Genomic DNA, 26,641 nt, shown 5'->3' on the forward strand with positions numbered 1-26,641 from the left:
CAAATTCAAGGACACCTTGAGGAATTTAAGAGGGACTGAGGCAGAGCTCTGTCCTCACAGATCATTACTCATCTGCAGAGTGGAGATCTTGAGCTAATCAGCTGCCCAGTATGATCTGCCACCAGGGGACCTTCAGAGAAGAGTGGCAGGAGTGAAAATATCACCGTGCTGAGACCTTTGGCATTGACCACATGATGCTCCAAAGATAGTGCTTCTCCTCTAGGACTGTAGACCTGGGATCAGAGGTCACTTTCACTCTCTGATCCAAATTCAGTTCATCTGGGAAACCTTCTATGATCACCCCTAAACTTGGAGTCCATCCCTAGCCCAAAGTATGTATAGTCATCTCCCCTTAATTGTGCTTTCATGTATTTTTCAGTTACCCATAGTCAACCATGCTCTAAAACTATGAACAATTTGTCTCCACTGACAGAGACCTTATTCATATAATGTTTAGCATATATTGTTGTAATTGTTCTATTTCTTCTTGGTTACTATTTTTAATCTCTTACCGTGCCCAATTTACAACTTAAACTATCTTATAATTATGTATGAATGGATAAAACATAGTGTATGTAGTTTGGTGGACTTCACGGTTTTAGGCACCTATCTGGAAGCTGGAATGTACGCCTGTAGGTAAGGGGGCCGTACTCCAAGGGAAAGAATGACTTACAAAATTAAGTACTTTGAATATCAATACATTAGACTATTAAAAGATCACTCTTTGCTCTATTTTTAAAACCCCTATAGATTTTAAAGTGTTATGCAAGGTCCAGTGCTCTCTCTCCTTTTGAAGAACATACCCATTACACTAAGTGGTATACTTGCCTGCTACTTTGTCATTTCCCATTATTTGTTTTATAATTACTTTCTTTAGCCATTTTGTGACTGTCTTCTCCCCAGGTATGTTATAAATTCTCTGAGGTACAAACCTGTTATTAAGGTTTTGGTTTGATCCTGTAGTTTTTCCCCTGCCATTTCTTGGTACACGCTGGGCATTCAATAAATGCCCTTTCCATCAGATCAAGTTGTTAACTCAGGAGAGAATTCAGAGGTTTATAGTTGGGTCTAAATCTTTTGTGACTAGAGAAGAAAGAAAATGGGGAGGTATTTCAGCCTCCAAATGGCATGGGGAATTTGTTTTTTTTCTCTACAGCAATAGAAGTAGATCATATTGGATTTACCATGTAGCAGGGATCATGGGCGTGCAATATAAAACCCAGATGACAGTATGAAATGTATTTTGTGTGTATTCACAAAATTCCACAGAATCAATCACTACCCCTTGGCCCGAGTTAATATGGACTCCAGTGGCAGTAACCCACGGACCTTTAATGGAATTCACCGAGGGGAAATGGTAGCCGTTCCTGTGGGGCCATTACCTTCCTGCCAGCCATGATCTATGAATGGCAGCCTCCCGGAAAACACATTGACACTACAGGCTGTAATGGCTCAGACTGGGCCTTTATGTGGTGCTGGCCAGTGATCCGCAGACGATGTCTTGCTGGGCACTTTCACAATTGCTTTCTCCAGAGCTTTTCTTCATGCTTTCAGGGTCTATCCTGTACCTTCCCCAGCACAGGGATGTCTGCCCCTGCTCAAAGACTACTGAAATTTGCCTCAAATCATCTTTTTTTTTTACACTAATGAGCCATTATAAAGCTAATGAGAAAATGAGGAATAGCTGCAGATGGAAGGTTTGATCTAATCTACAAGGACACAGGTGTAGCCATATTTGCTTCAGGAATGTAATTAGGTTCCAACAGTCAGGTTTAGTTTTTATTTCTCAGTAAAGCTCCTTTGTCCACACCTAAACAAGCCTCACAACTCCCAGGTCAGTTAACAGGCCAATGAGTATTTGACGATTGCACTCCAAGTTTTTCAAATCATTATAGATAGACAGAGAGGAGTGCATGGTTTCTGCCCTCATAGAGCTTCTGACTGAGTTCAAAAAGGTGAAACTGATCCCTTTAGCCATCATGGGCCACATTGCTAGATAGATGGATTCTGCTCTCTGAGTTGTGAGATGATTGTGCATGGGAAGCTGCCTGATAAACTCACGCATGATGATTTTAAGTCAGTGACACAGATGCCATGGAGAAATAACAAAGACAGGAGGCACACAGCGAGGCAGCGCGGAGTGGTTCTTAGCTGCTAAAAATCCTGGACTCCTACATGCTTAGAATAAATCAAGGACAGGTAGGGAGGAGGATTGAGAAAAGGGGAGAGATAGGAAATTGCCAACATTTACCAGTGTCTATCATGCCCTCGACACTTCAAAGGTGGCCTCATTTTACCTTCTCAACATTGTTAGGAGATAGAGTTTTTTTAGAAGATAGAGATTGTTAACATCATTTTACACGTGGCAGCTTTGAGATATTCCCTGTTTTGTCCCAGGTCATATGATTAGAAAATCATGGAGCCAGGTCTCAAGCCGAGGTCTATCTGCTCCAAAGTCCACATTTTTTCTGCTCTATTATCCTATCACACCTTCTTGTCATTTCATCCAAAGCACAAGGATAGCAATGGTCTCTACCACCCTGCTTGTGTCTGTTACAGTGCCATGTGGACAACCTTCCATGAAATGTCCCCTGACTCAGGGTTGGATGGAAAAAGCAGAGATCAAGGAGATGTGTGCAAATGAATACTGGATTTGAGAGACCACATTCTGCCAATTTACAAAAGTTAGGCTGGATCTGTTGCTATGCCAGGATGCCTTGACACACCAGCGGTTAACTGTCCTGGCTGGTCAGTGCATAAGCCCTTAAGACATGATATATTTTATAAAAATAGCCTCTTTAACAATGTTCTTACTGAGTCTCTGAAATTTCAGAACTCCACCTGCTGTTTTTTAAGAGTAAAACATGCCAACCCAGGGTCAAAGAAAGCATAGAGGTAGCACTTGTTGCTGGAAAAAAATTTACCCTGGGAAAAAGCTCAGTTCTTAACCTTAAGATTATGAAAACTTCAGCATTAAAGTTTTAAATGTGTATAATTTTCTTGATTTGGTTAAAACATGACGCAGAGGGCTTAGATTTTATTTGGTGTAAATATATTTAAAATATAATTCTTCTATTAACTACATCATCTTCAATATATAGCTCTTCAGAAATAAGCACTTTTAAGAATTTAGTGCATGTCTAGTTTTCTTCTATCTATAGAGGAACATAAAATATATTTTAAATGTGTTTTACAAAAAATCAAATCGTATAAACTATGCTGCAGTTTACTTTTATGCATAATGTATCAAGGGCATCTTTCCTTGTCAATATGTATAGATCCATTTCATTCTTTTAAATATCTACATGGTATTCTGCATATGGTTATAGCATAACTTTAAATCTTCCTGATATATATTGAGAGTGTTTTCAGTAGTTTGATATTGTAATGCTACCACAAACACCCTTGTGTACTTTGATACATTATCGTGAACATATTTGTAGAAAAAAGTATTCTTTTCAACACTGTGACCTCTCTTTAGTAAATGCAAATCAAGTATTCAACCGTGCCTATTTTATAGAAACTCATGCATACATTTTTTACTCTATATAATTTACAGATATATCATTGATGTATCAGTATTAGAACCATATATATGGTTAATATATTATATATAATTTTACATATATATATATGGTTCTTGGTTAGCTGAACCTTCCAGATAAACATGGCACTGATAATTTGTTACTCTTACTGTTGATGGTCCTATATCACAGTGAAAATCAAACACTGTCCCACCAGTTTCTGAAGCACTTTGCAAACTCATAAAAGTGTTTCATCTAGAACTGGAATAATCAGAGGTTTCCTGAAAGAGCTGAAGCTTCAGCTATACTGCAAAACATGAGGATTTGGATAAGCTAAAAGGAACCAAGAATGTGAACCCAAGTGGTCAGGACCATGGACAGGGCAGAGACAACCTAGATGGGGAGGTGTGCTTGGAGCAGAGGCCTGAGCGCTGGGGAAAGAGAGGCCAAGTGAGGCTTTATGAGGAGACTCTGAAAAACAGATCAGAGTTCTACATTTCATGTAGAAGTAGGAAATTATTACCAAGGAACATCTGGGAGAGTGTTTAGCAAAACTGGAGGCTATATGAAGTAAGTTTTGCTTACAAATAAAAATGGATAATCAGTGGGATGTTCTACATAAGAACCAGTGTGGCTGCTTCCTGAAAATTCTCTCTGTGCCCAGCCTTGTGCTATGGGAATCAGTCACTCTATCTCATTTAATCCTATCCAGGACCACCCTTCAGAACTGTACAATAACCTCAAGAGTGAAGTATGCTGAAGCTTGGAGAGGTTAAGGGACTCATCTAAGATCACATGGTTTATACACTGCAGAGTTAAGATCCTAACCCATGTGCAAAGCCAGGAAGAGAGCAAAATATTTATACCACAATTGTAGAGATTTCTGTGCTGTATTCACTCATAGCCTCAAAACAAAGATGTTCCTTCCTTTTTCTACTGTGTCTCTCTTCTCATGGAAACTTATAAAAGAGTAGTTGCTTTAGAAATTAATGAGTCTGGGGCTGGGGATTTAGCTCAGCGGCATAAGTGTCTGCCTTGCAAGCAGGCCGTCGTGAGTTCGATCCCTGGTACCAATAAAAAGGAAAAAGACAAAAAAAAAAAAAAAGAAATTAATGAGTCTGAGTTGCCCCCAGGATAGCCCCACCCGAGTTTAGGAGGTCCTTGAAAAATAAGTGAGCTAAATTTGAATACCAGTTACCTTTTACACAATGTCACCCAACCTCTAGAGCTCTCTCATTCAGGTAAAACAAATGACATTACAGATTGCTCATTGCCCTAAATTCCATGGTACTATCGTCCTTTATATTATTATCATCAAATAATGCTGATTAGAGAAGGACTGAGTTAACAAAACTGAAATTTTACTTGGCCTCAATAAATGGATTATTATCTCTTATAATTCCCTATGCATTCCTTAGCTTAATAATTTGTGAAGTATTTCTTGGGTACCTGCCATGTTCCTGATTTTTCTATGTGTATTCTTTGTTACTGTGTGTAACTTAAGTCTTAACCATTTAATCACCACACCAACCCTGGGGAGTATTTTTCTTTTCTTCATAAGAAGAGGCACAGGGAGATTAAGTAATTTGGCCAGGATTACATAGCTACATAGCAGAATCCAACTTTAAGCCCAGGTAATATCCAAAGGTACAGTGCAACCTCAATGATTTTGTCAATAACCACCACATCCCATCTTTCAGGAAATGTCCCATCATCTGTGGTTATTACTTGGTCAAGACTAAAATGAAAACCTATAAGAGAAGCTGAAGAATTCTGTGGCTCAAGCTTTGGAATTCCAAGACTATGTTTGAATTCTAGTTTCCTCACATGGAAAATAGAATGCTGGGTAGCCTTGGTTCATCTGAACCTTTTTGCATCAATAACGTAGGAATAAAATAATTTCTACCTCATAAGGTTGTCATGAAATATGAAGACTAAATTGAGTGCCACAGAAGGATCCAGAAACACCTAAATTTTTTTAAGAAAATACGCAAGTATTTTGTTGCAAGTATTTTGATTCCAGCCTCCTGATCACCTACTTTCAAGAAACCTCTAGAGTCTAACATATGCTAATTCAGAACTATAGGCATTTAAACATGAGTGCACATTTCCATGGAAGGGTGAATTCTAAGTCTTATATTTTCTACAATCACTAGGAAAGCAGGGGATTGATTATTGTGCAAAATCACAGAATATCCCAGGACCATGCACACTGGTGGTCAGATAAGTTCCACTCTGTTGGGGCAAGTTTATGTGTGACGTACTATTCATTGGTTATATTAATGAGATCAACACCTGAGAATCATTGTGTTGGTGCCAGAGCAGCCCCACAAGGGTGATTAGTAGGCCTATTTTGTTCTTTAATTGATTCCTTGAAATACTGCCTAGATAATACCATTATTTGCATTTTCCTAGTAGCTAATTCAAACAGAGAACTTCTAATAGTTTGCAAAAGACAGACAATGAGTTTGAGCAGTGAAAAGTAAAAAGAAGAATCACACCTTTTCCCATTTCTGTAAATGGCAAACTTCTTCCTGTTCCAAATAACTGTGCCTCACTGTAGGAAGGAATTTTCCTTGAAGATAATGACACAACAGTAGAGAGCTTTGCACACGATGCCCCAAACAGCCCAGGACTGCTGGGACTCAGGCCTCCCAGACAAGCCTGCTTGGCTGCTGTGGAAGGTGCCTTTGAACACATAAAGCCCTTACCACATAGTTCTAGTAGCGCGGGACCAAGAGCGAAGAGTTCAAGTCCTTATTTCCCTGCCCACTAGCAGGAGAAATTACTTCTGCAAATTACTTCTCCAACACTTGGTTTTCTTATCTGCACAATAGGTAATAAAAATATTACCTCTTTCATTGGGAAGCATGTAAATCGCTTAATGTGAGGTCTGGTATATAATAAGAACTCCATAAATTCATACTTACCCTTCTTTCAAGTCATCTTATACACATTACTTTTGATCTTCTATGCAACCCTGTTTATATGGAAAGGAGCATTGCTCAGACATAAAGAAGTACAAATTGGAGTCATTTGTAGGAAAATGGTTATATCCTGAGACCATAATGCTCAGTGAAATTAATCAGACACAGAAGTTTAAATAGTGCATAGTTTCTCTCATCTAAGAAACCCAAAGTAACAATAAAAAACAAAATAAAAGATGAGTTGCAAAAAATAGGGAGATAGAGCCTTTCAGATGGAAAAGGGATGCAGAGATGAAGACAAGGGAGGGAGGGAAGAGAAAGAGGAAATTGAAAGATTTAAGATGCAATATTGAGCACGGACCAACTCCTTACAATGAATATATTCATTCTGTGTGTCACAAAGATGATTCCTCTGTGTACAGAGAGGGCAGTGCAGGCTCACACCAGCGGGGTGACTTGCACCAAATCCCATAGTTGGCAGAACCAGACCTTTCTGACCCCGGACCTTGGAAATTTTGTTCTGCTCTCTTCTGGCTCTCATTCACTTCTGTCCCATGCAAATCACCAGCCTAATGGAAATGTTAAAGTCAGTCTCCCCACTGTCCCCACACCCGGCTTTAGGGGTGGATTCCAGCGAAGCCTAGTCACAAGGCAAAAAGCAAGGCCAACCTGGGTATATTTACAGACTGTCTCTCAGCATAGAAACTGGCCGTGCTACAGACATATTTTAGCAGGAAACAAGGTAGCTTGCCTTCCAAAGTGCCTGCTCCTGCATTTCATAACCGGGGGAGAAGAGCCACAGCTTTGTTTTATTGGCCCATAATCTCTCAGTTATGTGAGTTTGGCACACAGTGACAGTTGTTTTCCCAGCAGGCCGCCTCTTGGCATTCCAATGATGGCTATATTAGTGCCACCACAGGGCCCAGGCCGGCCATGAGCCTTTCACGAATCAAAATGCCACTAATTTTTCCCCCTTATAAAAACCACAAGATGGTATCCAGCCTGTGCTTTCAATTTATACTGCTGCACCACCCGGCAGCAAGATCATGAATTTTAAGTGCCTACTGAGACTTGGTCCTATAACTGCACCGTAGGCCCAGTGCCACCATGGGAGAGAGGTGTAAAGTGAGCATAATAGTATTATTCCAGGAAAATCTGATTGCAATAAATCTCGAAGACTGAAGGTAAATTCGGTGAGAGCTTTCGTTAAATACTAATTCTGCCTTTTCCCTCTGCCCTCACCTCGCCTTCTCATACATGATATAGATCTTATCTACAAGACTTAGAACAAGGACTAAAACAGGCATCTACCTGCCTTCAGAGGTGCTGTTAATCAAAGGCAGAGACAGAAAAAAAGAACTGAAGACGGGGGTTGATTGTGGCTTTGTTAACAATTGATAATCTGCCTCGCCAAACCAAGGCTTCCTCCTAGCACTCTTACTCAGCCGAAGTTGCTGTGAGCCTCTTAAATGTTGGGCCTTAAAGCAATGACACTAAATCTTTACCTTGTCCTCATGTTGTCACTCACTTGGTGACTGTATCTGCCTTCCTTCAAGATACCTTTCACCCCAACTTTGACTTCTACATCCACCACCATCACCCTAATGGAGGTCCTTAGAACCTCAAACCGAGTTAGTTACTGCAATCATTGGTTTATGCAAAAGTAGATAGGGATTCAGTTCTGGATACAAAGAATCTGGATGCAGATTCTACACTGGGATCACATGTGGCCTGTGTAATCTTGGACAAGTGACAGCATTTCCAAGACTCATCTGAAAACTAAAGATAACAATAACCACCTCTCGGTTACGGCAAAACAGATAACACATGGTGACACATGGCAAGTGCTTACATTAATTTTTAAGTGTTTTGCATAATCAATTTCTCCCCCCCCCACACGCACACACCCTCTTTTTAAATCTATGCACTTCTTTCAACCTTCACTTATTAAAATAAAGCAACAGTGAGAACAACTGTTTTAAAACATAAATGAGGTACCAGATAAACACCAAGGTCTCAGATTCTTGTTCCAGGTTTCTACTTGGAACCTTTAAACACACTGTTGCTCTCCTCTCTGCTTCTTGGGGATCCTGCTTGCTTTACTCCCCAAATACATGTTTTCCTATCATTACTGTTCACAGTCATATTATTCTTTTCCCCTTCATCTCTATCCCTTCTCTAACACCCAAATGTATACACATTTTAAGGCTCACTTCAAACCAACACCTTTGAAAACATTTTTAATGTTACTTTTTTTTTTTTTTTTTTGGTCTTTTTCTTTTTTATCGGTACCAGGGATCGAACTCATGACTGCCTGCTTGCAAGACAGGCGCTTATGCTGCTGAGCTAAATCCCCAGCCCCTGAAAACATTTTTGATACTCCGATCCTTCCTTTCTCCTTTTTCCACAAAACCTCATAGCTAATACCTATCTCTGGTGTTACTTATGCTACAAATCACATACTGCCAGGCTTCAATTCCTTCTCTCAGGGATCTTGCTTTTGTATTTAATCAAGAATGTCCTTTGGTTCCAAGCTAAGGGAGCATCTTATCAGTTAAAACTGTCTTAGAATGAAGACTTCAGACTTTTCAGTAACTAATTCCTTTCGGATGCACTCCAAAATGTATGCATCTTACATGACGCCTATATTAATAAGTCTTGGAAGAAAGAGCTTTTAAATAGTGAGTTTGGACACAGAAAGAAGGAGAGAACTTTATTGTCCTGCGTCCTGGCATGGTAGTAGCTGGAGTGAATCCAGTGGTATGTGTCTCAGGCAGAAGCTCTTGTTCAAGGGGGTCCACATTCTGCAGGCTGTGCCTGTGTGTGAATGAATCTGCAGAGAATCCTGGCCTCACGGGGCAGAGACTAAGTTATAATCCACCCCTCTCTGTTATAATCCACAGAGAAAAGCCCCACCACAGATGATAACCATGGGGCTCCCAGAGGGATCCTATTTCTGATCATGGAATTCAAACTACAACATAGATTGTACGAATGGAGCTGTTTTGTATGAACTGTGATGAAAAAGAAAATTTTTAAAAAGGAGCCAGGCATCATGTTGCAAGCCTGTACTAAGGAAGTTGAGGCAGAAAGGCATGCCAAGAGTTCTAGACCCAGCCTGGGTTTATCCAGTGAGTTCAAGGTCAGCCTGGACTGTCTCTAAAGGAAAAAAAAAAAAAAGGAGAGAACGTGAAAAGAGAAAAGAAAAGAAAGAATCACAGTGTGAACAGTTTTTGTTTTATGGGGATAAATTATTTCCACACTCTGTGTCCCTTCATCCTCACTAAGCCAACTACTCTGTTTTCCGCAGCCAAACTAAACTGTGGTGTTTGTTCTCATCCGTTCGACCAGTGTAAGTCAAGTTCCTTAGTGAACCTCAAGTGAGATTAGAACTAGTCTTGTGCAAGTTCAGAAATCGCTCATGTTTGAGCCCAGGGTACCAGGGGGCGAGCAAACTCCAAACCCAGCTGCCCCAACAGATCTGTCCTATCCTAGAGACTCCAGGAAGTGGGAGTCTCAAAAACTGTCACAGTGGCAGCAAAGGGACAGTATGCCTGCCAGACACAAATGCCCCAAACTGAGAACCAAAAACCACAGCCAGGAGCTACCGAGGGGCAGAAGTGTTGCGATTGTCACAGTTTTCATCGCCATCACAGGCTCACGGTGTCCTCTCTGAAAGTCTGAACCCCTTGGATGTAGATGTGTTTTGGGATTTGGAACTCTCAGAGGTGTGGATATATTAAATTAACTTTAATGAATTACTGTTTCTGGGAAAATTGCACCGAGTGAGATTAGAACTAGTTTCAAATAAGTTCAGGTCATCCAAACATAAACACATTTTAAGATCTGTCATTCGATGGGTTTTGACATCAACTTTCAATCAAAATAACTTGCATTTTATGGTTTTGGAGGTTTCAGGATTACCAGTCAGAGGCTACAGACCAATGGAAGCCTGCGTGAGTGTCGGTCCATGTGGGCTTCCCCAGCCCTGCTGGTTCCACCCTGGCTGATCCGCATCATCACTGCAGTAAAATGAGGAAATGGAGGCTTAGAGACCTTTCACAGTCATCTGATAACTCAGTGGCAGCCTGCAAACCACAGCCCGGATGAGGCTGGGTTTGGATACAGAGATCCTTGATCATGAAGATAGTTATACATCAGAGCCATGCAGTCAACTCGGATTTCTAAAATTATGATTTGGTGTGGATCTAATCAAACTGATTCCTGAGGTTTGCACTCATCTGTTTTATTGGCCTCATCACTGACTCTCATCTGTCTCTTGGTTTTTTGAAGTTCGGCTTTGGTGACTTTCAGTTTTCCTGGGGTAAATACAGCTGCTTAGCCTGATACCCATTATTAACACTAGAGACTCCATTTTCTCCTAGTGACCACTCTGGGCTGCATTCTGAGATTATGGTAAAAGTTATTTTGATTCCACAATATCGCCAGCAATTACCTGCACCTATATTGTGAAGGTGGCGAAAGAGGTTATTTTAAAAAGCTAATTTTAAAAAGTGATGTAAGTGAAAAAGAAAAAGAAAACACATTGCCCTGCCTTTGGTCTTCAAATTGTATTTATGCATGAGTATCTGGACAGTGCTACCAGATGATGCCTGCCTATCCAGCTAGGTAGGGGACAGCCTCAGGACAAACAGAAGCATCACAAAGGGTCCCCATCTTTCCTCTGAGGCTTACTCTCCACTGAAGGCCCCCTCTGGGCAGGGTACAGTTCCAAATAAGAAGCTCTGGGAAGCCTCAGGGAGAGTGGCCTTGGCTCCCTCTCCCAGCGTCACCCATCAGTGGTTTTCATCCCATTGTTCTGTAATGATTTAGTGACCAATCAGCTGAAGCCACGTGGGGAGGTACAAGAGTGCAGAGAAGAGAGAAAAACCACCTGACCTGGCTTCCCTCCTTTCTCTCCTGCACCTACTTCCCCAGCCCCTAGACCATCTTACTGATGACCCCCCTTCTGTAGCAAGGCATCATTGGAATGACTTTTTTTAAAGCAATAATCTTTTGGGAATTTATCATCCAGAAGATTCTACAAGTTCCATGGTGCTCACAAGTGCACAGCCCCTTTGGGGAAATGAGCACCTTACCTTTGACATTAGATATAATCAATGTTTGGATCCATAAGTGAGCCATGTGATTTGACAATGTTTTCCCCAAGTGTTGGTTTTCCAGAATGTACATAGCTAAGTCACTTCCCCATTCATTTCCCTTTGAACCTGAATGCCCTGAAAAATAAGTTGGTTTTTCATACCTGAACCTGCCACATTGAGGTTTGGAGACCACATACTCAGGGAGCAGCCTTCCAGCTCATGTGTGTGAGAATTTGCACTTGACTCCTATTAATACTAACGAGGGTGATCTGCCGAAGTCCCTGTGTGCTGAGATGAAAATGTATGCCTTCATATACAGATTTTCTGTTACGCTGTTGATAATTCATTGTATGATGTGATCAACTTATAGTCTAATAATGGCACTTATACATCACACTTTGACGATGCTTTTTATTGACTTAATGTGAATATTATTGCTATCGTTTATTACAGAGAAGAATCTTGTAGTAATTGAAATACAATATGGTGTCATTAATCACCCAGAATACAAAATGTTAACTTTCAACTGGTCACACTATATTAAACGCTCCTCTAACCATAAAGCAATTTGATTTTCAACTCTGTAAAAGCTAGATGTTTAAGATTTAGTGTAACTAGCACTGAGAACACATTTCTGTATTACATTTTTCAACAGTTGACTTACCCAAAGTAAACTATATTGTCTTGTTGGGTAGATTTCCCCTTCCATCGTGTAAACACTAGATAAAATGATTGTTTAAAGTCATTTTCACACAATCGGGGAGCCAGGAAACTGTACTGTTTTCCATTCTCTCTGTACTGATCTTGAGAACTAGTTTATGATCTTATTTATGTTTTCAGTATTTAATTCACTGGAACTTTAAATTTAAAACGTGGTACCATCACACAAAACAAAATCACGGAACCTGAGATGCAGATATACGTTCTTCCCAAGGGCCTATTTGTTATCAAGCAGCAACTGAGACTGAGATTACATGTTATAGGTCAAATTGTGTGGACTTGTGGTCCTTTTCATATAGCAAGATGTCACCAGTAATGGAAATGGCATACATCCTGTACACTAAAGGCATATAGGTAGAAAAGCATTCTGTCTGGGACACGTGATACACAAAGGGAAAGTTGCGATGTGGCTTGGGCTATCATAATAACTTTATAATAAAGAAAAATTTGAGTCCATCTTTAACCAGTCTTTTATATCTGAAAATATTTCTTTGGCATATGACAGTTTATCTACATTATTACATAGTTTAAGAAGTTACCTCTTGGGACTGGGGATTATAGCTCAGTGGCCCAGCACTTCTCTGGCAAGCACAAGGTCCTAAATTCAATTCCTAATACTGAAGGGAGAAAAAAGAAAAGAAGTTACTTCTTTCATCCCAGGCATTTGTAAAAATAGCACACTGGGTGGTATTCTTGTATTTAAAAATTTATGCCATAATTCCATTTTTGGAGTGTCTTTTTAATTATAGAAATAATATATGCTTGTAGTAGATAATCCGCAGGATACAAAAAAGAAATTAAGTCATCGAAATGCCTCAAGGCACTGCTTCCAGAAGCCTTTGTAACCATTTGGAAAGAGCAGAGCTGATAAAACACTCCCTGAAGGCCGCCTCCTTTCCTTTCATTTTGCCTCAATTGGTGAACAATGCAGGACCCTCCACATGCTCAGAACGTAGGGTGACTCTACAGATTTCAGTGTTTCAGTGGAATTTCTCAACCCTTCCTACGCACATTTATTTATGTATTTTTATGACTTTGTAAAGAGATTAAAATGAAAATGAAGGAAGCCTCCCAGAAGGTAGTCTGTTTTGAAAAGATGTTGACTGGCCCTGGGCAGGGTTTTGGAGGCTAAGGGTCAAGGGTGAGCCAGGAGAAAGCCGCAGGGCTGTCCAGGCCGATCTGCTTCATGCCCTTTCATCTCCCTCTGTTTTTATGGACACCAGCTGGGTCCACCTTAATCCTCCCCAAGCGTTTACATCTTTTCTCTTAATAATCTATAAGCAAACCCCAGAAAGTAATGGTGGGTGAGCTGGCAATGGGAAAAAATGCAGAGACGAGGAGCAGAGATTCCTCTTAATGAGTAACAGATTCCTCTTAATGAAACATCAGAGAATCCAAAGGCAGAATTGACAAAACCTGATATGACTGGGAGCTGCCGCAGAAGCTACAATTTCTTAAATTTTATCTGATACCTGCATCCAAGGCAGGCTGATATGTTACATTCCTTAGAGAAATTTAAGTTATGATCGCAGCATGCTTTCCATGAATAATCTTTTTCAAGTGTAATAGGTGATACACATATCGCAGGACTTTGAAGTTTTTACAAATCAGAAAAATTAAAACACAAACTAGCATAATAGATCATACATAAAGCATGTAATTTCTGTGCATGTTTCCATGAATGGCACTGTAAAGGTTGCTGTTCCTTAAGCCCCCCCTTTCTTAAAACCTAAAGGTGGAGGTAAAACAGGAGATTTGCAGATTTCTGAACCCCCAGTGTGTGAGGAGAGGGTAGGAGGGGGCTGGAAGGAACATTAATGCATCCTAGTGAGATTTTTTTAGTCAAAAGGAATATGTGACTGCATTAACCAGATAAAAGAGGAGACTTTAAAAGCAAAACAAAAACAAAAACAAGCCAAGTCCTGAGTGCATGCCGTGAGAACCCAGTCAGGAATGCGGCATTTGTCTGATGTCCTTATTGGTACGTTGGAGGATGAAGAACACCTGTCCCACCTGCATGAGGCAGCAGATTGCAGCCCTGCATGGGGTTTATAAAAAAGTGGCATTTGATCTTGTGACCTGTGAGGGAAAGCTGAGGCTAAAAAAAGCATCAAAGGCAGAGACTACCCTAGCAATAGCAAGGAAATTTTCAGCATACTATTATTTTATTTCTTGTGCAAAAGAGAAGAAAAAAATCTTAGATATGAGCCATAAACATGGGGGTTGTTTAGAGAGAGGTAGGCAGGGTCACCTCTCCAGAGAGACACAGTCCAGCTGGATGGGACGGCCAAGCTGCAGACCCAGTGGCCCATGGTAACCCCTGGCAATGCCATCCCAGAACAGCTGTCAAAGAGTGACTTAAATGAATGACCCAAGTGATGAGTCTGTTTTTATTTGCTTGCTTGTTTTGTTTTGTTTTTGCACTCTGATATATGGCTTTGAACACCTAGGGACTCTGTTTTTTGGAAGAAATAAACTGACATATATTTTAGGTTCTGAAGCACCTTTGCTTCAAAACCTAGGGAAAACAATTTCACAGCTGTGAGCCCTGAAGAGAGACTCTGCAAAACCCAAATCTAAAATTTAGTACATGATTTATGCAAAGTACTATCATTCTAATGCTTTTTCCAGCTTTTAAGAAAATAGTTGTAAACACTGTTTCTCCCCTCCTAGCCTAGCTTACATGGATCTGAATGCAAACTCTACCACCATTTAGTACAGCTCAAGGCAACCATGGATTCTCTCCACTCTTCTATTTCACATCTGCATGAAGAGGGACAGCAGGACCTACCGACCAGCAAAGTGGTGGAGGTGAACAGTACCAATGAGGCACTGAACACACTGTCCCATTAGAGTCCAGGACGAGAAGCAGAAGATTTTATTACCAAGTCTTAGCACACGCCCAATGCTGGCAATCATAGACGCTAACATCATTACTGTATGTATCACTAAGACAGAAAACTTAATGCCAAAAAATACAAAGATATCTCATAGTTCTTCATAGGTACTTTTGAAAAAAAAATTCTTCCAAACTCAATAGCTGTGAATTTTATGATATCCCATCTCGGTGCATGAAGAAGGAAATGTACGTTAAATAATTCAAAGTATTCCTAAAGCTACTCGGCGTTAGAGCCTGATTCTTCTGAATTTCTTTTTGAGTTATCAAAGCTCTGCACCAAGACCACTGGGGAACTCTGCTGATCACACAAAACTGACTTCATGAAACTTGCTGAGCAGGAGGAAGTCACAGCTTGGCGGAATCACAGCGTCCTCCATGGGGGAGGGCAGAGAGGGGCGCCTGTCACTCTTTCCACCAGGTGTGGGTGTAGTCACAAGGTGGTTTGAAGCAATGATTCAGAGAGGGTGGGGCAGAGATAGGTCAGAATGATTAGCGCTCCCATGAGTCAGTGGTCTTATCTTGGAATGCAAGGGGCTGTTATCCAAAGTCTTTAAAATGAATTCACTATGCATGTCACCCTGCATACAGCTTACTGCTTTGCAAGTCTTATACTGCATCTTTGGATTTCTGCTTCAGGCCTGCCCCTCTGCCATCTGTTTCTGAATTTGCTACTCCACTTCTTGATCTGTGTCATTAGAAGCACTGGCGACACAGAGCTTCTATTGCCTGCTATTGTGGTGGCTGATACCCGCTCTGAGTTTCCGTACCTGTGTGCCGCTGAGAATTACATCACAGCCACCACAGGGCTGATGGGGCTTTCACATCACTTCCTCATTTCTGAATTGACAAAATGTGAAAAACCATGCAGCTCAGGATCAAACAACTACAATAATCATTCGGTGAAAGTAAACTCTAATTCTTACTACAGATGGTAAAACCAATGACATTTAAACTCCTGTTAGAAAATGTTGTAGTCAGGGGTTGTGCAGAGAACAATTAGAATCAGAACTTCCCCCAGGTGGACCATCTACTCTGCGCGCCATGCTGATTTAATTCAGCTGTGTTAAGTTGCCCACCAGTTTTTTTAATCCATAACAATCCACACCTGGTCAACTTAATAACCATACACATTTCCTTAAACTATAGTCTTCAGTGGCAGTTTTGTGAAAGTTAACATATCTTGGTCTACTAATACAAAAAGTACATATATGCAATTCTTTTTACACTTATTCCTGCCCGACAAACAAAATATTTAAAGGGTGACTAAGGTTCAGCATTAAAACACAATACTTTGATTAATTAATCTGGTTACAAACATAAAAACAACAGTAAAATCAAACTTAAAGAACAATTACAATCACAGTCCTTCCTTCCCATTAACTTTTAACGACATGGCAAGACTAAAATATAGTGATCTCCTGCAATTCAAATAGCCTCTTATCCTCAGGTGAAAGATTTCAGTTCATTTTTCCTTTGTCCTGTTCTTCTAAACAACTATCTTCTCCTTTGTTCCATCTTTACAACCCACACTTCCACCGGAGCCTTCTTTCTGGTCAAATGTTTTAAATTACTGTACTAGCTTTTTGCTCTAAATTGCCAACATAGATCTGGTCAAAAGTTCTCAGAAGTAACCGTGCTACCATCCCAATTTCAGTAGACTGCACTGAAATTTTTCTGCCACCAGGTATTAAAACCTAAACACAAGCAAAATGAAGACCAACTTTCAGCTAAAGCACAATATACTATGTGGATTCCAGCAGCCAATGCGGTCCTTCTCAGCAGAGGCTCCCAAGCTTCATCTTAACCAGCAGCATTTCCATCAGTACTCTAATTTTCCAGGCTCCAACCCGTCTCCAATATGGTCTACAGCACACAGGGGCTGTCTCTTTTGCCAGTCTCTCAGAAACTTTCCTAATTAATTTCCAAGACTTTTAAGCCACATGGCCAGGCAACAACACAGCAAAGACCCCACTCGCCTGGTACCAATTTCTGGTGTAGTCAGGGGTTGTACAGAGAACAATTAGAGTCAGGACACAGAATTTATAATATTATTTTATGATGGTCACCATGAGTTAAACAAAAGAAAGTGCAGGAAATCTGTTCACAACAGTAAAGTCCCAGAATGTTCAGCCAAGAGCCTGGATCCCACAGCAATGTCCTGCATGAGTCCAACTGAAGACCCAAAGCCCATGGCAATGCCTCCCTCAAGTCCAAATGGAGGTCTAGAGCCCACAAGAAGGATTCACACCAGTGTCTTTCACGGATCTGTGCTGGGAAGGCCCAAAGATCAGCAGTGGAAGCTAGAAAGTCTATGCCAGTGAGGTGAAGGAGCTGTGCACATAGGCTGAGGGTTCTATGCTGGAGCTAAGAATTCACGCTCAAAATAAGAACCAGGGCTTCCCTGAAAAGTACCACAGCCATCCTCAGCAATACAGAGGTCTTGAGCTCCTCTGATGATAAGAACAACCACGTACATGCCAAAAAGCCAGCGTAATGAGTTTCTCCTGGAGATTAAACAGCACACATCTTCTCCTCCAAAGCCAGGAAGCAATGCTTGCTGTAAAGACCAGAGCTCTCCCAAAGTGAATCAAAGCCACTCTCACTAACAAGGTCCTGAGCTCCTCCGAGGACAATGATTAAACTCACACTGAGGAAGCCAGTCATGGCAAGCTCCTCCAGAAGAACCAATGGCTCATACAGCAACATTTAGGAAAACCCACAATATCTCGCTTTTCTTTCCCTTCACATCTCTATTTATGCTGGCAACTTTCCTCAGATGGAACATCTACACTGAGCACCATGCTGATTTAATTCAGCTGGCGTGAAGTTGACCACCAGTTTTTAATCCATAACAGAAAACTAGCCTCTTCTAAGGTACAAGTAAAAAGATAACATAAAGTTATTGAATACAACAAGAACATTTACTGATTTCTAGACAGACCCTTATAACCTCTCTTTAAGTTGAAATAGGAGAAGGGGTCATTTTTGTTGTTGTTTTTCTGATCCTTATAGTTTTGGCATTATTTTACTTTAAAAATTTCCTACTTCTTCAAGTCTTTTTCCACAAAGAATATATCTTGACTTAGGAAAAAAAAAAAAAACCCTCTGATCCCATAATAGGAAACATCTGAAGTGTTTTACCTATAGACTTGATATGCTGCTGTGAAATGAAACTAAAAATGCTCTTGTTTTTTGTTATTTTGTTTTGTTTCTTGTACTGGGAATCAAATTCACAACCTTGTGCTTATCAGGCAGCCGCCATGCTGCTGAGCTATATCCCCAGCTCTGTGCTAGAAAAATTAAGGATACTCAACATTTTTGTTTATGTGTGTTAGCAGTACTGGGACTTGAACCCAGGCCTTTGTGCTGAGTTACATCCCCAGCCCTTTCTTTTATTTCTTATTTTGAGACAGAGTCTTGCAAGTTCTTTTAACTGCCCAGGCTGGGGAAATTACTGCCCTCCTGCCTTAACCTCCCAGAATGCTGGGATTACAGGCATAGGCCACCGTTCCTCACTCAAAGGTACATTCTAAAAATACGTTTTTATTTTATTGACTCATATGAATTCTACTTTATTCAAAGCTATGTTTTATTTGAATTTTTCAAATTAGATGGATTTGAACTTGGTTCCGTTGTGACTTATTCAGTATTTAGGATGGCAGATCCCAAAATGGAAAATCCAGGAGCAGCAAAGCATCAGGACCCTGACTCTGAACTCACTGATTTCAAAGAAATGGTGTCTGTGTGAGTGTGTGTGTGTGTGTGTGTGCGCGCGCGCTGCGTAGGGATCCAGATGCTGAGAACTAGACATCCATTTATATTGTCAGCATTACACTTTCTTCTGCAAGATTACCCCAAATGTCAGGATCGTAAATAACAGTCACATCATCTCATGACTGGAATGGGTCAAGGAAGAAATTCCTGTATTACCAGGACAATAGAGAGGACTGATACTGGGGTTCCGTTTCCTGCTATGCTTCATAGAAATTCAAATTAAAATATCCTAAGTCTAAAAGAAAAAAGTTTCAGTTTCTTTAGGAAGAAATTCTCTATGATTATTTTGAGATGAGAAGCTGATTTTACTCTTTTTAATAAAAGGAAACGTGAGCCAGTCCTGCTCGGCTCATGTCCCGCGCATGTGCCTTGCCTGCCTGCTGGCTGATTCTCACCGGGTGGCATCTTGGTTTGCTTCTGGGTCAGGAAATGTTTCCACTCTGTGCAAAATGGAGACACTGGATATAACACTGTGAACATTTTTTGTGTCTATATGTGAGCAAAATTTCTCCCCTGCCCCTTTCTAAGCCCAGGGTCACATGGGTTGTTTCTGTCACACAATTCAGATATTCTTTATTGTAGATTATTCACTCTGTGGGGTTTCTTTGTCTGAAATTATCCTGGGGAACCTTTGTGTTTGAAGCACAAAATGATATGAAAAGTCAAGTTGAAAAAAAAAAAAAAAAAAAAGGCGAACCTAAAAGCTGAAGGTGGGTATTAGAAGCAGAAAAAAATCATTCCTTGAACTCCCCAGGAGTTGATCAAACAGACAGCCACCATTTCTAACAAAGGCAGAGATCTACCCTGCTCTGAAAGCCGGCTAGAAACACTGAAAATGTTTCATTATTTATTTCATTAATTCTGTGATCACAATCTCTACTGACAAGATTTGCTAATCTAATCATTTATTAATGAAACGTGTCTGGTGCCATTGTGCCCAGGATCTTCCGCGGGTCCCAGCGTGTGTGTGACCAAGGCTCTCTGCTAATGGCTGGCTTGTCATCTTCCCGCAAAGTGACATTGGGATTTCCAAGATCCTCATGGGGGTCTCTGAGCTCACGGACAGTGTCCAACACGGCAGGCAGGCACAGCCCTGCCGCCAACCAGCCCTGGCCACGCTGCAGGAAGCGTGCAGCAAATATGGTTTCTTCTCCTCCCGCACACTCATCTCGGAACCACAGCCCAGCATTTGTGTGCTCAAAGTCTTAATGCAGACAGGAACAAATACCTTGAGCTGTGTTTGCACCGTGTTAACTCACCTCAATGCAGATAAGGTGAACCTGGCTCTTGACTAAGACACCGATTTTTTTTTCCTGGAAATTTCTCTGTGGTTTTAGATATTTCCAAAATCTCCGCCTGTTTCCTTGGCGACCGTCTAAGCTTTTATTCCTTATGAACCAACATGGCATGATTCATCAGTAAACAGCCAGGCAGCAGCCACCCAACTTACAGACTTCCTAAAGATTTCCTGGAGAGCAGTCCCTGCCCTGAGCTGTTTCACGGGCTCTGTTGTTGATATTTCACAGAGCACCACTAAAAAAATAATAAAAACTTCATAACCGTGAACATGGGGAAGAGCAGCATTTATGGAGATAATAAAATGCAGAAATGAAAACCCCTCAGCAAAGCCCCATTAGATGTGCCTGCGCTCTGTTCATTAATCTGTGATAATTAGACTTATTTGCAGAGGTTAACAGCAGTGGCACATGGTAATTAAGCACTTTCTCTCTACCAGAGGGATTGAAAATGCCTCTCATGTGACACACGTCCAGTCTTTGGGACATTTTATGTTTGTTTTACAGCTCAGTTTCCCTACAGGAGAAAGAGGTTATATTCAGTATGGCCATAGACAGAAATTTTCTATAATGAAAAGTAACATATTTTATCATAAAGTCTGAGTTGAGAATGGCCTAGAGTTAGAAATCACCTCCATTACTGCCTGGATAAATGATATTGGGCAAATTGTTGAAACCTTTTGCCTCAGTTTCCCCATCAATAAAATGGGAGTGGTAATAGCTTCTTCCTAGTGTAATCATGATAATGATCACAAAGCTGATATTCCTTGAGAATTAGGGAGCCGCCATGCTCTGTTCTGAGTCCTTTATGTGAACGTACTGTATTTCATTTTACAGATTGAATCGCTTGCCCAAGACCAAGCTTTGGAAAAAAATCATTTCATTCACTTAAGACATCCTAGTTTGCTCTTGAGAGCAAGCTTCCCAACATGGGCATAGATCCACCGTCTGGAAAATATATTTCCTTCTTTTCTCAGAGTGAAATAATATTACCCATTGAAATGACTTTATCCTTGGCAGTAGTCATCATTTGGGCTTAGACTGGATACAGTGGCATAATCCTATCTATGAAGGAACCCATTAATAAAGAATTACTGGAATGTAGAAGGCAGATGTTCCACTTCCCCCCAGTTTTAATAATTGTACTAAATGAGTTAATATATGCAAAGCTCTTAGCACAATGCTTGGTGCATACTAAGTGCTCAATAAGCAGTAGCAATTACTTTTATGGAAGTATATTGCGGAAAAGAAGCATAGAGTGAAATATATTTTTCATTCTCCACATGAAATCTGAACATGAGGTTTTTCCCAGACTCTGTGGAGGGCTGAAGCCCTGGCTAGTGCGGGACATATACTTTGGTTTCTCCACTACCACACACTGGGTACAGCAACACGTGCTGGACGGCAGATGACTCACCCCCTCTTGGACCCCAGCAGGATGGTGCGACATTTCAGCATGTCCTCAGATCATCATGCCATTTAAACCCGTGAATTGCTTATTTCTGGAATTTTCCATTTTATTTTTTGGGACTGCTGTTGACCACAAGTAACTAAAACGTAGGGAAACGAAACTGTGGGTAAGAAAGGACAGCTGTAATCCAGGCTACTGTTGTCCCCAACTTATTTGTGGTAGAATTTTGATCCATTTGAGCCAAAGTAGCTAGACAGTTCAGGGTATTAAAAAAAAAAAAAGGAAGGAAGGAAAAAGAAAAGAAAAGAAGGAGAGAGAGAGGGAGAAAGGAAAGAAGGAAGGAAACAGTTACCCAAAAGCATCCCCCTACTTTCCGGTCCTCAAGTCCTGGAAAACCGAGTGTAAAGGGCCTCGGGTCTTAGGCAGGAGAGAGGTTCTGCCTGTGTTTAAAGATGCCACCCGGCCAGGTTAGTGTAAGGGGATCTCTCTGCCTGGCCCTGGCTCCCGGCACCCTCACGTTACTCAGCTTGCTCGCCTTCCTCAAACGCAGTCCAGAGTGAGGCTCTGGCAGAGAAATGAAAGCCCCGAGCCTGAGTCTGGACGATTTCCATGCCGTGGCTACACTTATTAGCAGTTTCCACTCCTCTCCCCAGTCCACGTGCAAACAAGCAGGATGGCACTTGTTTGCTCAAATCCTCTTTTGACTTGGGGTGTGTGTGTGTGTGGTTGGTGGTGGTGACAGCGCTTTTGAAAGACAAGCATTGGCACTGTTCACAAAGACAGACAGTCCCCTGCGGCACCAGGAGAGAGGTACGGGAGCCACAGGGAGCAACGTGGGAAGGGCCACCAGGTGCGTTCCCATGGGAAGGTGAGGGCCTGGTTTCCACATGGCTCGCTGCTTCCTCAGCTCCCAGCCGATGGCACCGTGTTACATAGAACAGTGACCCTTCGGCTTCTGCTTTTGAGGAGGAGGGCAGCAGTTTCCTAATGTGGTCTAACCCACAACAAATGGCCTATTTTGGTTGGATTTTCTATCCACACATTGAAAGGAAACAAGATTTAACCAAGGGATCGTTCAAAGGGTAGGCACTCTTAGCCAGGTATGGTGGCATGCATTGCAATCTCACCACTCTGGGAGGCTGAGGCAGGAGGATCGAAAATTCAAGCCCAGCCTGGGAAACTTTGGGACACCTTGACCCAAAATTTAAAAAAATAAAACGGTTAAGAATGTAGCACAGTGCAAAAGTCCTGGGTTCAATCTTTAGTACAAAAAAAAGTAGGAATGTACGGCACCATTCTGTAGTAGTCAATGAACTTGTTAAATAAAATACCATATATTGTAGGCCAGTGGTTAGGACTGAGCTCCTACACCAAATTAAAATGAGGTCTGAAGTTCCATACCTCAAGATAACCTAAGTTGTTCACTTGATCTTCCAAGAAATCAGGACACAGAGAGGGAGCCAAAGCGCCCCTCCAAAGGCTGGTTGTAGCCAGTGCGCTAGACACATCTCTTCTCCTTTACTGGTTTTCAAGGGAAGTAATTTTGAAATAACCGATATCCCTCTGTTCTCGGTCCTGCCTCCCTAGGTTCTCTTCTCCCTATAAAGCCAACCTCTTCTGCTGCACATCGGAATGTTTGTTTTTGAGGTGTTGCCTGATTCTAGGACCGCAAATAAAATCCAGTTAAGATCTTGAAATTCAGTTTGTTGTAATTTAGTTTCTTGTCAAACTCGGTGCAGTGGAACTTTTAGAAACTGAGGCATCAGTCCCTTCAGCTTGTCACTTCTGTTCTGTGAGGCTTCTTTACATTTCCTTTCATCAATTAAACCTGAAAGAATATCGTTCTCTTTTCTCCCTGCTCCTCCAACCCTTATTCTCATTTAATAACCTTTTACCTTAAAAATCCCTTTCCCCTTGTTCCTGACGGTAGATCCGATAGGATGTAAAATAAAAGACTGCGCACGTTCAGCTTCCTGCAGATCCATTTCAAAGCACAGTCGTGAGAGTAGTGCATGTCTTGGGTTTGATTAAGAGACACTAAACTGGAATGACAAAGATTGAAAGAGATACAGAAAGACTCCTCTTGTTAAAGTAAATTAATTAGTTGGGTTTATACGAGAAGACAGAAGGGGAGAAGCCAGGCTGTGTCCCAGATTAATAATTCCCCTGGGAGAAGCCAGATTGAATTGAGTGCAGATGACGAGAAGGGAGGGGTCACCGAGTGACGTGGAGAGACAAGCAGCCTGGACCTGCCTCACGTTGCACCCTGGTACCCCTCCAGACACAGGCGCACGTCCTCATTCGGACAGGAAAATGATGTCATCTTTCTTTCTGACTCACCGTGCAGACCACATGAATCCCCCGCAGCGTGAGGGCCAGCAGGAGGCTGCTTCGGGGCCGGCGGGCCTGAGAATAAATGATAACCCAGCAGTTAGGGCGGCAGCCTCGCTACATGCAAGATGCATTAAAGCAATTAGCTGGAAGAGGAGAGAGAGCACGGTTTCCAGCCCCTAAGAAGGCCCGGGCCATGCCTGGAGCAGGCTGAGGAACTCTTCAGCCCAGGTCGGAAAGAGCCACTTAGCAAACTGGAAGCCCTTAGGGCTCACGTCCTCCCCACCCCCACTTGTCTGACACCAGTGCTGTCTAAGGGGATTTTAGGATGCCTGGAGCCAAGAGTTCAAGATTACTCTTTGTAAATCAGTGTATTAGAACCAGCTTCATCATTGGTGACTCCAAACTATGGTTTGCAAACTGGTGTCCTAGTTAAATCTGATCCGTGGATGTTTTCTTCTTGGCCCACCACTTGCTTTGGACCAATATTTTTTAAAAATCAACATTTCACATCATGAATTTCTAGATGGTCTTGAATATCTGCTCTAAAATCTGGCCTAAGGATTTAGGGAATCGTTAGCCTAGGCATACAGAGTACTGGGGTGGGGGGGTGTAGGCGTCCCTGGATGCTGCATGCTGGAGGTGAGGATAGCTTTCCTCTTCAAGGTAAGGAGCCCTCTAGGCTACCACCATCCCCAGCAATTCCTGTTACTTATCATCTTCTGGCTTCATTCATTTACTTGACTTATTTATGTCCACCTGGCCCCTGAGCAGCGTTTGAGTCTGTGACCTCCATTTAAATGACTTTTGAATTAGTTTCAACCAGAAATACCTGATGGAATTCCAGAGCATGCCAAGCACGTTTTGCACACGAACATTCCCTGGTTCCTCCTTCCGAAAGCTTTGCCTATAGCCTTGCACAGGGACCTGCTGTAAATGCAGCCACAATGTTTCATGGGGCCTCGATGTCTACAGGTCCAGAACTGTGACTCCGGAATACACACACTTGGCTATTTAAACTGGGTCAGGGGCGGGGGTGGCTGTGAAGCCATCTTGAAACAAAGGGATTCTGAGAGGACTCTAAATTCAGCAGATCCGAGCAGTGTTGATGCCCACCAGAATAAGAACAGCCAAGAATGTCACAAGCTAAATAAAATGCCAGCCAAATGCAGCCCTGGAGCCAGAAACAGCCTGGCAGACTTTGTGACACCAGCTTCCCAGTGCGGTGGGAGGTGAGAAATAGCCTCTCAGGAGGCCTTGCTGGGCCCGATGTCCTGACTCCTCAAACAGGCGCTAGACAGACCCTTCCCCGGGCTCCTCCTTGCAACTCACAAAGTGTGCTTCCTGCTTTCTTGTTCTCGTTCAGATGAGCTTCTGATTGGAAATATCTTTTAAAGACAAAAGCGAGAGCTCCGATGACTGAAGGAAACCAAGGCACGCAGCCTTTCGGAAGTGCTGTCCTCCTCTGCACCTCCTCCAAGCCCGCAGATGCTTTTCTCGCCTCTTGCCTTCCACTTCTCTTCCCCAGTCTTTAGCTCAACGGGGAGCGAAGTGCTAAGTGGCCGCTGCCGCCCTCCTCCTGGCAGTGCCACGCACTGGGCACATCTAAAAGTGTCTCCCGGCCTCCCCCACACCCGCCACACCAGGCTGCCAGTGAAGGGCAGAGCCTATGTCAGGAAGATGCCTGGGAAGCCTGTGTGACTGCTGTGCCCCCAAAGAGACCAGAGCAGACTGCCATAAGAAGTACCTGCTACAGGGTCAAGAAATGAATAATTCAAACTTGCCTCCCATGCTGAATTAACCTGGACTTATTTCATGCTTCCCACCCCCATCACACAGACTGGTGCTTCTCTCTGGGCTGGAGTTGGCTGGAGTTGGCTGGAATCATTCAAGTGTACATTTTAATCCCTTCTGGAAACTTCTTCTGCTCTATTTGAATCACAGAGTATGAGAGTGATTGGCTAAGTATGTCCTTGCTGCCTCATGGGAAGGGGTGTCATGAGGAACCCTACAATGCTGGTTATCAGGGACACCAGATATACCTGCAAAAATGACCACCCACTGTCCTTCCGTTCATGTGACAGCCAGAGAGCAAAGCAATGTAAGATTTAGGAAATGTCCCTGTTTATATTTTTACCAATGCTAACTTTTCTTAGAGTCTTTTTATCTGGCTTCCTCATTCATATCACAAACAGCAATGAACATCTCCTCCGCCCCACTGAGAAAATAGAAATCCTCTTTTCGGAGCAGTGCCTTTTGGAGGCAGCAGAGTAGGCACCCTCCCTGCTTTCCAGTCACTTTACCTCCCCAAGCGTGGCCAGGTCACACCTTTGGCACGAAGCCATATGGAGATCCAGGTCTGGGACATGACAAGCCCTCAGTTTGCACCTGAGATGTGCTTGTGGGACTTCTTTGTGCTGGGCTTGCAAGGATACTGGGAGCCCATGAGAGGACAGGTGTGCAAGACCAATGGAAGGAGGTGTGCACACGCCTGTTCACACGCTGAGGTTTCCGTGGGTGTGCGGTGTGTCTTAAAGGTGATGTGCTGGAAGAAGAGGGTACAAAGGCAAACAGAAATATGGATTTTGCTTTAGGCAGGTTCTTTTTCATCGTAATGGAAAAGCTTGGCACCATGAGAACGCTGCCAGCCCTGAGCAA

General features: G+C 42.2%; 1 long non-coding RNA gene across 1 annotated transcript in view; it reads right to left on the reverse strand.

Moving 5' to 3' along the window:
* The window catches only part of LOC111758161 (uncharacterized), a 48,596-nt gene extending 22,912 nt beyond the window's left edge, over positions 1-25,684 (reverse strand). The window contains exons 1-2 of the long non-coding RNA XR_010043502.1: positions 24,816-25,684; positions 23,993-24,058 (exon numbers count right to left, since the gene is read on the reverse strand). This is a non-coding gene — a long non-coding RNA (uncharacterized LOC111758161). The remainder of the gene's footprint in view (positions 1-23,992; positions 24,059-24,815) is intronic.
* Between the last annotated feature and the right edge of the window lie 957 nt (positions 25,685-26,641).

Source organism: Cavia porcellus, unplaced genomic scaffold, assembly GCF_034190915.1.
Source record: "Cavia porcellus strain 051 isolate PalLab524CR breed Dunkin Hartley unplaced genomic scaffold, mCavPor4.1 scaffold_26, whole genome shotgun sequence".
NCBI lineage: Eukaryota > Metazoa > Chordata > Mammalia > Rodentia > Caviidae > Cavia > Cavia porcellus.